Here is an 18,127-nt window from a genome sequence, read left to right on the forward strand (position 1 = left end):
AGCATAATCGGATCCTCCGGTCCAGACATAGAATTCTGGGTCTGGTTGAGCCCCTACTCCTCATGATATAACTCGAAGCTAGCGAGAATCTGACAGAGGCATATGCCAAACGCTCGAAGTGCCCAAGCACTAATGCGATTCAGGAGACAACACTCATTAAATAACACAAAGCAAATATTTAAATAGCTTGATTAAAATAGACTCTCTGGGGTTATGAGTCTGCAAACAAAACCAATTGTCGTCACAATGTGACACGTATTTCAGAATCAGCTGTTCCCTTGCTTTAATCCATATTGCTGATCAACCTCTCTGGAAAGAGATCGCGTTCCTCTTTTTAACCACCAGTCAGCAGTAAAGTACTCTGTACCAACTGTGGCTTCTCTATAATGCTGAGCAATTATCTGTCGTCATCAGCCATGCTGGAGCGGCCGGGGCTGGAACTAAAGCTATCAGCTAGCGACTTAATACGACAATATAAACAAATAAAAAAATCTCCTTCTTATTTGCAATGAACACCATATGTTTTTTGTTCAAACTAATGTTAAAGCAAATAAAAAAATACATTTTAAGGCACCTCCCGTTTCTTTGCATATTAGAAATGGTCTGAAAAGATTTATTTGCAAAAAAAGTAAAGACGTGAGACTCATTGGCAAAGAATATTTAAAAACGCGCGAGTACAAATTTTACAATTACGTATGCATTATTGTGAGCAGTCGTGGAAATTCGCCTTCCGTGTCTCTGCTCTAAAATGGGCGCCCCTCGCTCTTGCACCTTCGAACTCGTGATCGAAGGCACAGCTTAAGGAACGCGGCAGTTCACTTGCAATGTGCAAATCCGAAAGCTGTCAGGTGATAGCATCACATGACCGAAACATCACGTGACCTTTGCAGAGTGTCTGACATCTCGGAAGATGAGCAGAGCCGGCCGGTGAGAGTCAGGAAGAAGAGGTACGTGGGCATGGGAGGGACAACATGGCATTCAAACTAGATCCTGCAACGAGGAGGCTTCCGAACTCAGGTAGCTCTAGGGATGCATGAAGGGCAGCAGCCTAAACCCTGAGGATTTAGGAGGCAGCTGATAATCAGATGGTGGGGGCAGCCAAATCCCCGGGTATTGAGGAGCATCCGGAACGTCTCAGGAGGAATACCATCCTTATCGGAACAATTTGCAGGCTTTTTAATGTGTTTTTGAGGTTCTAGGAGGACCTGGAGTTGGTATCGTAATAAGAGCTTGTGTAAAATCTTGAATTATTTATGACATATCAGTTAATGCTGCATTCATTTGCTCTGAAATAATTAGGTGTGCTCAGAGTAGTCTAGACCGGTGATGGTTCTTAATCTGAGGTCTGTGAATGGAGAAGTATGAATGAGAGCAGTCACTGTTAGCATCCTGACATGCTTCAGCCTCTCTTACAGAACAGCTTTGAACTGCCTTCGATTGTTATTTTTAAAACATAGCTCTACTGATTGTATTAATGCAAATATCAAATACATTGGCCTACGAGTAAGTGACTTGATGAAACTATTATCATATCATATACTCACTTAGAGAGCCCATGTTTAGCCTTCCCAGTGATCTGTTCATGTATACAAAGATAGACTGCACAAAAACCCTTCTAGGCTGCACACTCTCCCATCCACTGCCTCGCCTGCTCAGGCACTTACAGACTCTAAACACACTTTTTGCACAGCTCAAATACTTCCACAGGCAGGGTACCCTTCTGAGTAAGCAGCACGTACTCTTCTATAGTGAGACCCTGCATGATATCCAGCTTTGTCCATACCAATCTCGAGTTCTACAATTTCTTTCCGCGGCCTATGTCAATCCAGTTATTAGTTCTGTTCCACCACTTCTCTGTGAACTCCGATTTCACATGAATACCTATAGATTTTATTTTTATATTAACTGGGTTTTACACCGGTGGGTAGCCATGCTCATATTTAAACATGCAGTTGTAGAGAAAAGTAGCTGTACTGTGTATATATATTGTGTACTTGCTTGTGTGTTTTTGTGTATTATTGATGAGGCTCAAATCGCAGAATGGCTCAGGTGTCTATAGTTTCCAGTTGTGATTTAGGGCCAGATGTACCAAAGGATTTTACCCATTCTGTGTCTATGGGAAAAAGCTTTCGTACATATGGCCCTTAGTGTGGTCCGCAGAAATACTAAGGTTAAAAACCATTTCTCTGGACAGAATTAAAAACGTTTGTCTTGTTTTCATCTTGCTTTTGCTGCTTGTTATATATAGCAAATCCTAAAAAAATACCAGAAATTAATGATACTCCTGTCAAGGCATGACAGTACTGCTCAGACCAGTAAAATATTACTCAACGCTAATACCAAGCTTGGGAAATATAGGGACAACGAGAGTAACTAACGCCCAGGGGGCATTGAGTCTCGTTTTCAGTTTCATAAATGTCCTTCTCGCACTCGGGTCACTCCGGAGAAGCCTTACTTCTTTGACCAACATGTCCCCGAAGGATCAGGCCCACATCCGTTTTAGAGGCATCTGTTCACCTTCGGGGACCGGTAGGTTATGTTAGCCCTAAGGCTTTGAGGCCTCTTCCTACCCGTCTGTTGGTACCTCAACCACCCAATCCCTCTAAGACACATCAGGCACATTTCTGCACACTGGTCCTCTCGGTGACAGAGCCAGAAACGGAGCCACCCGAGAGAGAGTGTGAAAAACTGGAAGTGTCTGAGAAACAGGAAGTGAGAAAGTGAGAGATTTTCAGGATAAAAAGTTGAAGGGAGGTTAATGTGTATGAGAGAAACAAAGCAAGGTGGTATGTGAGGAAGGCAAATTAGAGGGGTCTGCCAGGGAAAGAAAGATTGGAGAGAAGAGAGTTTCTCTGAGTATTTCGGTAACTGAGATTACATGTGATAAAGAGTGGGCTGGTAAGGGGTGTATGTGGGTACAGATACTAGTATGTTAGATAGAACAGTGACATCAAAGCAAGACTAGTCCAAATGCGAAAGGGGATTGTCAGAAAGTGTTGTTGTAAGAGAGGATGCTGAGAATGGGTGAAGGTGAGAGGGAAGGATTTCAGGGTTAGAATTGTGAGATTTGGAGCATTCAAATAAAAAGTGTGAGGATGTAAGGAAGATGTGGGATCCAGCATGTAGAGCTGCGGCTAGATGGAGTCCTGCCTTGTGTTCTGGGCTGGACACCTCAGGCGAGTCCACAAAGTTGAGGTTTGAATTGTAGCAGTTACTGGAGATGGTGGCTGAGGTTCTAAATAAAGGAGTTTGAGACCAATCTTACTTTCCTGCATGAGTGTTTTATCTTGCATTTCACAGAAGGTGGTTGAGAAAAAGGAGGTTAAGGAGGGCAACATTCGAGGAGAAGGAAGTTATGTAGAGGAAATTGTTCAATTATATAAAAGATTTTATGAGGGGAGGAGGATAGCACATAAGGCATTTTCAACCCAAAGAGCATCACCCTGAACTGAAAGTGGCCTCCTGGGGTTGAAAAGGCAGACCTCTCCTTAGCTCCTGGGGTGATGGCTATACGCCAATAACCTGAAGTCAGGTCAAAGGTACTCAGATACTTTGCAACCCCCAATTTGTCTATGACCTAATCAGTTCTTGGTATGGAGTGAGCATCAGTCTTGGTGACTGCATTCAGTCCCCTATAGTCCACACAAAATCTTAGCTCAGGTTTCCCTCCCTTTGGGTTAGCTTTGGTCACAAGCACCACTGGTCTGGCCCAGGGGCTTTTATAGGGCTCGGTCATCCTTAACCCAGGAAGTAGTATCAGACATGGGCAGTTTGATAAATGGATATTAAGTGGATGCCTCTGCTGCTGAGCAGGGGGTATCGTATTACCATGACAAATAGCAAATATGGTACCATTATTAGAGTGGGCGGTATAGTAAAATATGCTTTCACCTACTGTAGCAATAATCCTTGCACCAACCCAAGATGGTGGAGAGGGAGCTAGAAATGAAAGATAGGAATAAGTAAGTGAGGAGGATTTAAGAGATAGAGGTACCAAGAGAGATAAAATGGAAGGGAAGAGAGTGAGGAAAATGAGCAGAATGTGACAGAGTGGTGTAAAAGAGTAAGGTGGGGGAGTGGGAGTGGGAGTGGGAGGGCTATAGAGGAGAAGGTGTGAATGAAGAACTTGACAGAGGGAAGGGTAAGATAAACGGGTCAAATGAGAAAGCAAGAAGAGGGAGAAATTAAAACAGAGGAGGTTAACACAAGAGACAGAGAGAGATTGGACTAGAGGCAAGATGAAGAATGGAGAGAGGGAGACAATACTTATATGGAGAGAACAAATAGAGAGCAGATGTGGCAATGGAGGGGGAGAACATAAGGGCAACACTGTGGTGTAGTTCATTTTTGCTCTGTGAAAACAGTTTGCCTTTAAATGACCTTTCTGGGTTTTAGCCTTTTCCTCATGTTGGTTTAACACCACAGAGTTTGTGTACAAATGGGCAAGTGCACTAATCTCAGTATTAGAAAAGGAATGGGTTCTGCATGTCACATTTGGCTTGGGAGAGCTGTATTTCCGCCTGAGCTCTGTAACCAATGATGCCATCACAGGTCAAGGAATCAGGTACACTGACCTAGGTGTCTGGGAAATACAGTATTGGTGTCCCCAACGAGGGACATATCCTTGTCTGTGGACCTGGGTCATGTACTGGTATACCCCTAGTGAGGCAGTCACAGGGCTCTCATGATAAACCTCCTTTTTCACTTCCACCATGAGCTAAAAGATTCACAGGTCTACCATGCACATATAAGTTACTCTGCTACTGGCAAAGAATGGCAGCAATGGGCTGTACAGGACTGAAGGATATGACAACAAAAGGAGATACAGAAGTGACAGGTGGATACAGAATGGCCTCATCAGGAATTCGAGGGTATGATAAAATGTAACTCACAGTAGTATGAGTGAAAGTCGGTGACATGAAGTATGCTGATAGTGATGACCCTGAAATGAGGGTGGTGGCAGCTTTTGCATATTCATTGACTCATGTACAAGATTAAAAACGTACTCCAGAGATGTGCGTGGAACCTAAATATATCACCACTGTTGGACCTAATCCTTTTCAAAAGGTCACCCCCATCTTTTTGCCTTCTGTTGCTGCACATGTTTATGTTGGTGTGAGGATTTGGGGTGTACAATATGGTATGGCTGGTTAGCCCGACAGTGCAGCACACTCACAAATACCGTCTTAGGTCCAGTCAGGTACATTTACTCAACCTTAAGCTCAACACTGGGTACCTGTGGACTGCAAGCAGTAAGGCTTGGCAAAGGAACAATGTGTAAAGTATTTAACACCAAACAACAGAATAAGAAAGTCACATGACACAAAATTCACTGGAGGGTTCTGGAGACATAGATTTTTAAAGGAATAAATAACTTTTGCATCAACTGCAAACAAGCATTGGTCAACAAAAACCTTGGAAAATTTGGAAAAGTTAGTTTGGCAACTCTGGCCCAAGTGGTGCGACCAATACCGAGAGGTTGGCGATCCAGGGGGCAAGAGAGGATACTTTGGACTGTTACCTGGCCACTAGAGTGTTTATAGAGTAAGATCCAAACTTTACGGGATGACCTCCATAGACTATATTGGAGTGGTCCTGATGCTGAGGGATGCATGCTCAAGGATGCTCTGGATGCTATGCAGTCCACGGGGGTGAAGTCCAGTTGAGTCCTCTGTCCATACGTAAGTGGAGGTGACTCTGGTCACGGAGTTCGGGGTCCCACAAAGTCCTATTTGCAGGGTTCCAAGGGCTGCAAATGCAGACCTTGTGCTTTTGCAACACAGCAGTCACAGTGAAAATCCTTGGTGAATGCTGGTGTCCCTCTTGAGTGGTGAATCCAGTCACAACCAAAACGCACCTGTCCAGTAGACATGGGTGCACCTTTTGGCTATCTCCGAATCATCTTTGGGGATGCTCGCTGTCCTGAAGCTGGAAGATTCCTGTAGAGGCTACCAGAGAGGAGACTTGGGCTCCTGCAGCTTTAATGTCCCCAGTCTGGGGGGGGGTGGCAGCCAACTAACCCTTGATGTCTCTGCTTTGTTCTTGGGCCCGGAATCAGTATTTTACCAAGCTAGGCATGCAGAACAGGGTCTAAACTCCACTAATTCAAAGTGCAGCTGGTGCAGTAGCTCCAGCTTCGCAGCCTCTCTTTGTGTGCTTCCGACATGCACAGAGCAGTCTTCTTCTCGTCCTCTTTCCAGATCCAGCAAGTAATGAGGGTCAACATGCCAGGAGTGCTATATTTATACCAGGAAAGTGCCAATGGGCTTCTGGGTCCATCTAGCTATACCAGAATGCCACATTCCTGCCCCTTACAAGATTGCATGATCCTTTCTTAGTTGTGAGGAGCAAGGTAGCCCATCCTAGAGGTGTTTCTTCTTGGGGACAACACACTCACAGTAGAACTGGTTTTGGGGTGAGTTTCTGGCATCACACCCCGTATCCATTCTGTCTGTAAGGGCAAAAGGCATCCTGCTCAAAGGTGGTGGGCCAGGCAACCCATCAAAGGCTGCTTCCCCTATGAAGCACGCCTCCGGGCTAATCCCCTGAATGGCCATCCTGCAGAAAAGGTGCCACCTCACTGCTGCCGCACTGCCTTTGTCCTTGAGCCTGGTAGTCTTTCAAACGTCTCTCTTGGTGGTCAAAAAGTTGTCTGTGCGTATGTGCCTTTGTGAGGCCGTTGGAAAAGCAGAGCAGAGAGTATTCACTTTTCTGAAAGCAGCCAACTATTAATAGTGATATTAATTTCAACCCGAACATCAGATCGCATTTAATGTCACAATTAATTTGCTAACTCACATGACCTAGTTAGGTAGCCTTAGGCAAAAGTTAGCTGGGTGGGGATGCCACCCGATAACCTGTGTTCGCCAATGGGGCTACCAACTATACTCTCAGCAAAACGTCAATTTGGAAGTCTTGCTGTTGAGACATATCGAAGTATACATGTGTCACTTAACAAAATATAGCTCCCTACCTTAAGGGTCTCTAGTTCCTTCCTTACGGGAGACGTGCATATAATGATAAGAGGTAGGGTGGCTTTGCCATTAGTTTGAATGGCAAAGTGGAACTGACAGTGAACACACCGTCCTTCCATTCTGCAGTGGCAGGCTGGGAGCCATTTTGTACCTTGTCACATGACGGGTGGCACAAGCAGTGTTGCAACCCTGAGTGGGCACTCTGCCTTACATGTTTTGGGTACCCTGGGTACCATATACTAGGCCCTTATAAGTAAGTGACCCTTGTCAATTGAGGGAATCCCATCCGACATTGAACTTTGTACGGGGTCAGAACACAGGCACTGAGGTCTGGTTAGCATGCCTCAGTGCACTGTCAGTCAAACAACCATCAGCATCAGTCCAATAATGTGGAAGTGAACATGCAAAAAGAGGCATTTCCTTACATGCCTCTTTCCCCCCACATCTACCAGACAAAAGGTGATGAGGAACCTACCCCTTTCCTGGAAAGGCCATCTGCATTGGCATGATCAGTCCTAGGTCTGTGCTCCACTGTAAAGTTCACCCCCAGTAAGGAGATGGACCACTTTAACAGTTTTGGATTCTCTCCATTCATCTACATGCACCATCTGAGAGGTATGCAGTCAGTTTGAACTTTGAAGTGACTCCCAAGCAAGTAGGGTCTTATCTCCTTCAGGGACCAAACCACAGCAAAGGCATCCCTTCCAATGGCACTCAAATGCTAGTCCATTGGGATGAGTCGCTTATTATTAAAGGCAACAAGTTGATCCTGACCCTGTGACCGGTGGTGAGCACAGAGCTTCCTTAAGGATGTCGAAGGTCTTTTGACAGGAATCAGTCCATATGACCTTCCTTGGCTGTTTCTTGGTGTTTAGTTCTGTTAATGGTGCTACTATGGTAAGATAGTCCTTTACAAATCTCCTATAATTCCTAGTCAGGCCTAGAAGGCTCTGACCTAGGTCTTTGTCTTTGGAACTTCCCAGGCCAGAACTGTCTGGATTTTGGGTTGAAGAGGTTGTACCTGGCCCCTACCAACCTGGTGGGCGAGGTACACAATTGAGCCCTGCCATATCTGGCACGTCCTTGCCTTGATAGTCAACCCTGCCTGTTGAAGGGTTTAAAGCACTTCCATAAAGTGGACCAGGTGATCTTCCTGGGTGGAACTAAATACAGCAATATCATCAGGACAGGCTGCACTGAAACTTTCCATGCCTGAGAGAACTCTGTCCACCAACATCTGGAAGGTGGCAGGTACATGTTACAACCCGAAGGGCATCACTTTGAACTGAAAGTGGCCTTCTGGGGCTAAAATGGCAGGCCTCTATTTAGTTCCTGGGGCGAGTGCTATCTGCCAATAACCTGAAGACAGGTCAAAAGTACTCAGATACTTTGTAGCCCCCAACCTGTCTATAAGCTGCTCATCTGCTCTTGGTATGGGGTAAGCATCAGTTCTAGTGACTGCATTCAGTTCCCTATACTCCACAGAAACCTTAGCTCAGGTTTTCCTCCCTTTGGATTAGCTTTGGACTCAAGCACCACTGGGCTGGCCCAGGTACTATTAGATGGCCTAATCACCCTTAACTCTAGCATTTTAATAAGTTCTTCTTTTATGCTAGCCTTGACTTGGTCTGACAGTCTGTAAATCTTACTCTTGATATTCAAACTATCACCTGTGTCTACATCATAGGTACACCATATTGTCAGACATGGGGTCAATGAGAACAGTTCAGAGAACAGTCTAAGTAAGGTAAGACAATCCTAGGGAACTGTCAATGTGGGAGAGTGTGCTACTCCTTTCACTGACCTATCACTGACATTGGTGGACAGAAGGTCCAAGGGAGGGTCACCTTTGCTTCCTCACCACCATTTCTCACCATGAGCATTGTAATATCTGCTCTGTCATGATGCAGCTTGAGCCTGTTCACATGAATAACCCTATGAGGGTTTCTTGGGGTAACAAAATCCACCAAGTATGTGACATCTCCTTTCTTTCCAAAGATAGGGTGAGGGCCAGACCATTTGTCTTGGAGGTCTCTTGGTGCCACAGGCAACACCCAAACCAATTGCCCAGGTTGGTACTCAGCCATGGCAGAACCTTGGTCATGCCAATGCTTGACAAGCTCCTGGCCAGCCTCCAAGTTCTTGTTTGCCTTTTTCATGTATTCATCCATCCTGGAGCAGAGGTCTAGTGCATATAAAATGTCTGATTTGGACTCCTGGAGAGGGCTTTTCTAACCTTCTTTTTCCAAACTCAAAGGACCCCTGACAGGGTTGCCAAAGAGCAGTTCAAATTGGCCGAAGCCTACTTCTTTCTGGAGAATCTCCCTGTAGGCAACCAGTAGACATGCGAGGAAAACACCCCATCTTCTCCTGAGATTATGTGATAAACCCAAGATCATTCCTTTTAAGGTCATGTTCAATCTCTCCACACAACATTTGCCCTGTGGTTGATTTGGGGTGGTGAACTTATAAGTCACCCCACATGGCACATAAAATTAGTGCCCCTATCTGTGATTACCTCCTTAGGGAAGCCTACTCCAGTAAAGATACTGAGTAAGGCTACTGCAGAGGCTGTAGCAGGCTTATGGGCAGTGGTTTCTGGATACTTAGTGCCATGGTCCACTGCTACTTGAATGGGATCAGAACACTGGCACTGAGGTCTGGTTAGCAGGCCTTAGTGCATGCACAGCAGTCGAAAAACCAGCAGCACCAGCTCATAAATGTGGGGGTGAACATGCAAAAAGAGGCATTTCCTTATAGTCAGTATTAGGACTGTGCATTTTTCCCTGCTAATCAGTGGTAAAGTTCTTGTCCACCCTCCTTAAAACATGGTACAAGTGGCATATTATTGGATTATACATATAATTTATTTGTAAGTCACCAGTATATGGTACTACATTTATCCAGGGCCTGTAACTTAAATTATACTATTGGACAGCAGCAGTTATTCTGCCACCCACTAAAGTAGCCTTTTAAAACATGTCTAAGGTCTGCCACTACAGGCTGAAGTGCATTCATTTTTAAACTGCCATTTCTGCCTGGCAAAATAAACCTTTTGCCATGTCTAAAATTTAATTTTGTTAATGCTTATATGTCACCCCTATAGAATGCCTTAAGGACTCATAGGGGTTGGTTGCATTGTATCTAACGTGTGTTTATTTTACATGTCCTGGCAGTAAAAGACTCCTAAAGTTGTGTTTCACTGTTGTAAGGCATAACTCACCCTTTGACCAACATTGGTTCACCTTGTTACATTTATGAAGTGCGAACTTTAGATTGGGAGTAGGTAGCGTTTTGCTGTTCACCTTCAAATGACTTGTAATGTACAATCCTTTTTAATGGTAAAGTCAGATTTTAAGTCACAATTCTGAAAATGCCAGTTTTGGAAAGTTGGCATTTTCTTATCCTGGCCATTTGTGCCTGTTGTTACTGTTGTGGTTCAAATGGTTCAAATGACTGTGAATTGCTCTGCTGTTGAGGTTTGTGTATTGCTTCAAGACAGTAACACAGAGGACTTAGGTGTGTACTGGATAAGCTTTCCTGACAGAATACCTCTTCAAAGAGTTTTGCCCCCTGCAAACACAGGGGAACCTGAAACCAGGACTTCCCTGTCTTTTGTTACCCCCAGTCAACCTGGAGCCTTGACAGGGGAAGAACTTTCGAGAACCTGATATGGGGGTAGGACAAGGAGTCCCCACACACAAAAGCTGATACCAGGTATAAATATGGGACCTTTAGACTAGCTCATAAGGATTCTCTTGGACCCCGTTTCCAGAGGACTGCCATGCTTGAAGGACTGCTTTGCTGTCTAACAAAGAAGATTGGACCTGGTTGCCTTCATTCTAGGCTACCCAGAGTGATTTCAGGAGTCAGGTGGCTGACCTTCTCTGTGAGCTACAGGGGCACAACAAGCTTCAGAGGCCTCCCTGCTACTGCCCAGCTGACCTGCAGCAACTGGACCTATAGAGGAGTCCTGGCTGGCATCAGTGGAAGCTCCTCCTGCACACGAAGGTGAACATCCTTAAGTGTGGGCTCCTCATGACTACACACAGGCCCGCCTGTGGCAAGGCTCTGCTGCCCATGATGACCACCAGTGTGGAGCTCTGGTGAAACCTGCTCTTCATGCCAACAGACACTGTCCGCGGTGACCAACAATGCAAGACCTGCTCTTTGCAGTACAGCAAACGCACTGCTGCGACCTCCCGAGCAAATCTACAGTGATGACAGTCTGTGACGCCCAACTGGCTCTTTGTACTACAGTGATGACTGTCCGCGACACCTGTCCCGCTCTTTGATCTACATCGACGACCATCTGCTATTTTAATTTTCTAAACTCAGTAGCATCCACAGCTGTTGCAACTAAATGAATCTCTTACCTCCAACATAAACTTTGTTGGTGTTGTTAATATAACAATACAAACATGGGGATAAGAGTAGTAGAGATTTATTCTTAAGCTGATGAACCCAGCACCCGCAATCCATGAAATGTTCAGCACAGCAGCCGAAAGATAACAGTTGCTTAAGGATTTAGCATACATGCACCATTTTCTCCCTCAAGCTTCCTGTAATAATATACAGGACTATTGTCCATTATTCCCCAACTAGGACTAGGATGTCCTTAATATGCACCCTCGAGAATGATTTGAGATGGGGAAAAAACACTGTATTTACACTAACGGGCATTGGTGCAGTGTGGTACAGTTTAGGTTTTAATGGAGATGGCATTACTCATTTACGTAGTGTGATTTGTCAGGTCTCCACAATACTCAAGAGCTGCAAACATTCAATCTCAGAAATCCTTTAAAACTCTGTCATTTTCAGCAGATCCTACCGATTCAGAAGTGAGTGGATGCCTCCGAATATGTAAATCCACCCGGTTCTGTCTGCCAAAAGGTGAGGCTAGAAAATGCCACGTTGACTCCTGCTTTTAATTACATTCAGGAACATACACTTTTTTTGTAACTTCATCAGCGATATTCTTTCTAGCAATCAAAAGGTCCATACTTGATCTGACTGTCACCCCTTTTCTTGTGGCTCTTCCCTATTTTTGAAAGTAATAAACCAGAAGGAAGGTTAAGGTTTCAAGTGGATTTTATTGCATGTACCACCCTGCATTGTTTGTTGTGTTTGTCACAAAGCTTGTGTTACTTTAATCGTTGTTAGGGATTGTAGCTTAGACAGTGTCTGTGCTGTTTTTTTTCTAGTTTTAGAAACTGCTTTTAATTTGGAATCCTTCAGCTATGAGATGATAGGGCACTATGTTTTGTCCTACTGTAGCTGCTCCTATTTAAGCATTGCTTCATACAGCTAACACATCACTGGTTTAATAAGATTCATATTTCCTTTAGAATTTGTTGACCTGTACATGCTTGATGTACAACAATTCCACCTATTGCAGACATAAGGTATTCAGTGGGTAGATTCAGGGAACCCCCTGTCCAGAAGAAAGCCAGATTACTTCTTCTGGAGCTTTAAACGTTTACTGAAACATGTCCATTTGGATAAAGGGGATAGTAAATACACTGAGCTTTGAAACTTATCATAGAAGACAATAATACAATTACTGCTAGGCAAGTTTAGTTGCGTGAAAGGTCCCATCTCCCTATTTAAACAATGAAAGTAGTTATGGGGAAAGCCTCTCTACCCAGAACCAAGGTAAAAATATCTAGTGAAAATGGCTGTTTTCTCATTAAAGGAGAAGGAGCAAGAAACTTTGAGCTGGGGTGAAGCGCAGACCTAGTGATGAAGCATGCTGCCTCGGTGGGTGAAGGTCTCGGTTCTTTGATACAAAATTGTCTGTTCGTATGATCCTACCCACTGTTAACAATTGAAACGCTACTAGGGGCTTCTCACCTCTTGTTTACCTCACTCTTACAAATAATCCATGTTTCACTTGTTGAGTACAACTGCCCAAAGAAAGACTACAACAACTACTAACCATGCTAATGCTCTATACAATCTTATTAGCATGATCCCATGTTCCAAATGCCCAGTCGCTGGTCCACAGATGTCTTTGCCTCAAGCTGACCCCATTCCTTTGTTTAATTGGGAGCTTCACTGGTTAGTGTCTAGCAGGTTTCCATCCAATAGATATTTCTAAAGCTATTCATGATTGTTTCTTCCATCATGTTTGCTAGAATAGGTATCTGTGAGCATTTAAGGTTGTTCTTCTGTGTCAGCAGTTTATCTTTGCAAGGTATCAATGAGCTGGCACAAACAGGTTTAGCCTATCTCCAATGTGGACTTGTATTTAAGGGTTGAGTGTAATCCGTCAGTGGTTAGCTTCTTCTTCACTGCACTTTCCATGAACCACTGGAAGAAGAAGAGATGCAGCTTTGCTGCCATGACCGGGCCCGTTTGACCCAGGCCTAGTCAGTTGAATATTCGATGTATTTACCTTTTCATTTGAAAAAATTAAATAATTTTGATTATAACATAAAGGGAGGTGTCAAAGGTCTGACTGCACACATTGTGGTTTTGTGAGTTCAGTAAATGGCAAGTAAAATGCAGACGCATTATTTTCTGCTCTGTAACTAGGGTCACAGTTTTCTTTTTTGGTTTTAATAGTTGGTTTAAGGAAAGATGATCACTGTTTCCTGAAGATCTTCTTGTAGTGGTGAACCTGATTCGCTCCAGTTTCTCCCACTGACCGCTCTTTCATGTTATTTCCTTCAGCTATTGATTGAACCTTGGGTTCAGTTGACGGCCAAGGTTATTTTATCTTTCAGTACTTGCACCTTTTTCGATGTCCTATAGCCTGATTCTGTTGACCTTCATAGAAGAACTGCAACCGTAATGAAGTCCTACACTGGTCTGATTTATTTGAAACTTAGTTTGATACCCATTTTGGGGCTCAGAAATGCTGTACTATTTGAATCTGCTGTGGTAGAATTAGCATGAATATGTATCTGTCTGTGGTGTAGCAGTTTGATTCGCAATCAGCTCATCAATGCAGTACTCCAGACAAACAATTGCAACATGATAGGCATGCTGTAGGCACTATTCACTGTTGGATTTGAAGATAAAAGTAGTGAATTCATGAATTTTTTATCGTGTCTGTTGCATCAAACCTGCATTTTAAATAGTTACTATTAACATGGATTGCAGACTCTAAACGTGCCGCTGATAATGCTTTTTTATGCACAGTTCAAGGCTATATTCACAACCGTTAGCCATAGGAAGACTTGCCTGTATTTGAATATACCCTTAAAGCATGAAGAAAGCTAAACATTAACTGGCTTGGATGTTTGTTGGTGTATGGGCTGGCACCTCAAATAATTGATCTTATACACCAGTACCATCTTTCTTAAAAAAGACAGAAGAGCGCAGTAATGGAGTTAGTCTAATTCCGGTTCTATTGTACCTGGGCTCTATCAAAGTAGGATGTTGCTAATGCTGTGGGCACACTTCTCCTTGTCCCGCTCCACACACTGTAATTATTCCTACAGTATTCTTTCCAGTCCTTCGGGCTAACTTGTCAATGCATTTTAACCCCTCTTTGAAAAAATGAATTTAGCGGTCTTGTTTGGGACCTAAACTTGCTGAGAGGTAATTTGCTTGGACTATGTGAATACTGCCAGCACAGAAGGGAAATTTGCATCCTTATGTGGATAGATATTTTGCTAGAGACTGACACTACTGACCTTCAGCTCCTGGTGCTCATCAGTGTACAGGCAAGCATGCTCACACTTCGCATACTGCCTCTCTAGTGTTTTATGTAGCAAATGAATTCTTTGTTTGGCCTATTCAGAGCCTCATCTCAATTGCCCCCGCTTTCTATAGACTATGTCCCTTCTTTTAGATTACTTTTGGTGTCTAACAGTATCTAGAACTCTACAGGCAGGGTCTTTCATGGTAAGCTTGTGTAGCTTCTCTTGGATAGCTTTTGGCTCAAGGCCACCAGTTAGTAATGATACTACATTAGATAGATCGTCCAGAAGAGAGGCAGGATGGCATGTTTCAAGAATCCATGAGGTGGTGTTAGCCCAACAGAAGGCTCTGATGTTGGCCTGCTGCAATCAATATTTGAGTGTCCTCAACTGCAGTCCATGCCTCTCTCCCACCACTCCATGGCAGTCATAACGTTTGACAGTTGAGATGGTAAGGCAGGGATGATAGGGCTTCAACTCAATCAAGTAAAGTTTTACTGCTGGGTCATGGTGCTTCAGGTGGAAGAAGAAGAAAGTTGAGAGCTCGAGTTTAAACAATCTTCAGGTCAAAGACTGGGTGCCAGCTCCATTTTGAACTGAATGGTTGACAAAACTTGGATATTTGTCAGAAATGGTAATGATCCCATTAGATAAGCATGCGGGCTAGGGTATGCATGTTTGGGAGCATGAGCAGTGGTCATGAGTCCAAGGCACTGTTTTCTTTTTTTTTGTATGTGCAATAGACATTGTTGAGGAATGCACTAGAGCACATCTATTGGATAAATATCACTAGCCAAACAACTGCTTACCATCTTTGCTGTGCGTCTGTGTTTTCTGGCAGTGGACAAACAACTGTACCTCTGCATTAACACCTTGCTTGTGTCGCTGTGTTTTCTGGTAGTTAACCAACAACTGTTCTTCTGCAATAGCGAGTCGGTACCCTTCGCACCACCTAGCAGTTCGGTTTCAGATGAGCATGGGGTAGGAAAAATGGGTTCTTAAAGAGAGTGCCTCTTTATGGTCCATGAGAGTGACAATCTGAGGTGAACCCGACTCTCCCCGTTGCCCTTAAAAATGTCTCCAATAAATGACCAAAAATGTGGACAGTTAAGAGGAGAATGGGGAAAAGGAAGATAGAAAGACGGCTACAGAGTCGTCTCTTCCGATGATGGTACACAGAGCTATCTCTTATTCGGTAGGGCTTGTCTGTTAAGTATGCATTCGTTCAAATACTCAGTGACCCCTCTTGGCCAGAATTGTATTGGAGTTAACAGTATATGCTGGTATAACCACACTGTAAATCCAGGGGAATAGCACATTAATAGAATATTCGTTTATAAGACACTCAATAATTCACAGTTGGTGTTCCTCTTACCGCAACTTCAGCAAATGGTGTTAAGGTGATCATTGCCCGGGACATTGCAAATAAACCGGTGAAAGCCGAAAATGCAAATGCCAGAAGTTGTAGAGCCCATTCCTTTTCCCTCAGACATCAGACATTCCAGTCTGTAAACCCATTTTATAGATCTTGAATTTCCCTAGAACTAACTTTTATCTCCAGACCGAGAAGTAAGGCATTGGTGGGATATGTTGATTAATCACAGCTGCAGTTCGTGGACTCTTACGATGAACTGTAGTTTTCTGCATAATATCATACAAGACTTAAAGCTCCTTTTTATGCACACATTTCTGTGGGATCTTGGCTTCCCAGTGGAAAGGAAGTTACTTAAGAGGGTGTGTTCCTTTTTTCCGAAGATCCCCCCAACCCTGCCTTTCCTCGCCGTGTCTCATGCTCTTTCGCTTCTCTTCTTCATTACACGCTGTACTATTCCAGGACCGCACCTCCTCAGTCCCTTTCTTTTCTTTTGATTCCCTAGTCCCCTTTCTCATTATAATGACCCAGTTTTCGTGGCGTTGCCTTTGTTGCATATATCGTTCTTAAACAATGCATGTTCGTATCCTTTCCTCTCTCGCGCCGCCTTTCCACAGGGTCAGCTAGTTCTGTTGCATTTGCATAGGAGCTGAGTCACCAATTGCCTGTAATAAAGCTGTAATCACGTTCTTCGTGCTCGCATTTGTTGGTTGCAGTCCCCTCTCACCTGGTGAAAGAGGCTCCATTTCTCTCAGGTCTCCCTCTGCCTTTTCATCTCAGCTCTCACTGTACAAGCCCTGCTATTACCGTATGCTTTTGTATCCTCGAGTATCTCTGATGTTACCGCCGAGCTGCTGTCATTTGGAAGATGAGAGGCTGAAAGCCTCCATCGAGGCCTACCTAGAAGTGGTTCTATTACGGAATGGCAGGCTGCGGGCGCGCCATGTTGGATGCTTCCAACCAGTGCAGTCCTTGCGCTGACACTGGGATTGACGTGTGTGCTTCACTGTGGCAGATATTCCTGAAGTCCAAGAGATGCTGTGGCTGTAGAATCAGGCGAACGAACGAACCACGGAGCATTGCCAGAAGTAGGAACATTGCCAGTCTCTGGTACCTACAGGAAAAGCGGTGGGTTGCAGAAGCTAGTGGGGTCTGGTGGATTGTTTCTAAACTTCAGAGTTGATTTGTGCTGGCACCCTGTGACGCACACAGTACTATCACTTTTTATGCGCTCGTTGAAAATTTCTCACAGTTTGCTTTTGGTGTTTGGTGTTTCTGAATTCTTCTAAAGTAATTTGCATGTTTGTGTTTTACAAGGACATAAAGTGCCCCAAGGCAGACAAACGTAATGTATTGTTGCCATGCAAATAACCTAAAATGTTAATGTGAGAGATGTACTGTATGTGTGGACTCGATAGCGAGCACTGCATGTGCCTTGTAGAGATCTGTGGCTGGTATCCTTAGCAGGGTTTCTGTTCTCGGGTTGTGCTGTACTCCCAGGCCCAGCTCATTAAAACCGAGATTTGACGCTTAAGTGAGATCACCTTGAAATTAGCGAGCTCTTTGGCTTTGTTTGCCAACTTCCTTTGAATCGGGCGCAGCTTTCTCAAAAGGGGCATGTGTGCCATGTTACCAATGTGGTGTTGTCTTTAGTCTTAGCCTCACTGCCAGATCCTACAGGTGAGGGAACAGGATGTTTTGCAGCTTTGAGACTGAACCTATTCGGGTCACGGCTTCTGGTTGGCTTCTCCTGGACCTTCTGCTGCTGTCCTCTCTTTGCTGCTCTTTGAGTGAGTAGGCGGAAGCGTGAAGCTCCACCGAAGTCATAGGGCTTGTGAAAAATCCAAGCGCCACATGAAAAAAAACTGTGTAGAAAATGTGCCCCGTCCATTCAACAGGAAAGTGTTAAAGGTTAGGCGTCCAGCTGGTGGTTGAAATGGCCCCTACATTTGCATTGACATGCATTTTTACTGGTAAACTACATATCGCGCAAAAACAATAATTTGTGGATATCGAGTTTCAGTGAATATCATTCGCGCTTCACCAAGCAAAGTGTCTTAATTTTGTTTTGATCCTAATAAAATCTTTATTTCCATCACGCTTCAGAAGTACAAAAAGAGCTTTATTTTGTG

At 44.1% G+C, this 18,127-nt stretch overlaps 1 protein-coding gene across 1 annotated transcript in view; it reads left to right on the plus strand.

The window, feature by feature from the left end:
* The first annotated feature begins 786 nt into the window (after positions 1-786).
* The window catches only part of LOC138245726 (proton-coupled amino acid transporter 1-like), a 391,946-nt gene continuing 374,605 nt past the window's right edge, over positions 787-18,127 (plus strand). Inside the window, exon 1 of the mRNA XM_069199585.1 lies at positions 787-947. The gene's annotated coding sequence lies outside the window, so the exon portion shown is untranslated. The remainder of the gene's footprint in view (positions 948-18,127) is intronic.

The sequence above is a fragment of the Pleurodeles waltl genome, chromosome 7 (assembly GCF_031143425.1).
Source record: "Pleurodeles waltl isolate 20211129_DDA chromosome 7, aPleWal1.hap1.20221129, whole genome shotgun sequence".
Classification (NCBI taxonomy): Eukaryota; Metazoa; Chordata; class Amphibia; order Caudata; family Salamandridae; genus Pleurodeles; species Pleurodeles waltl.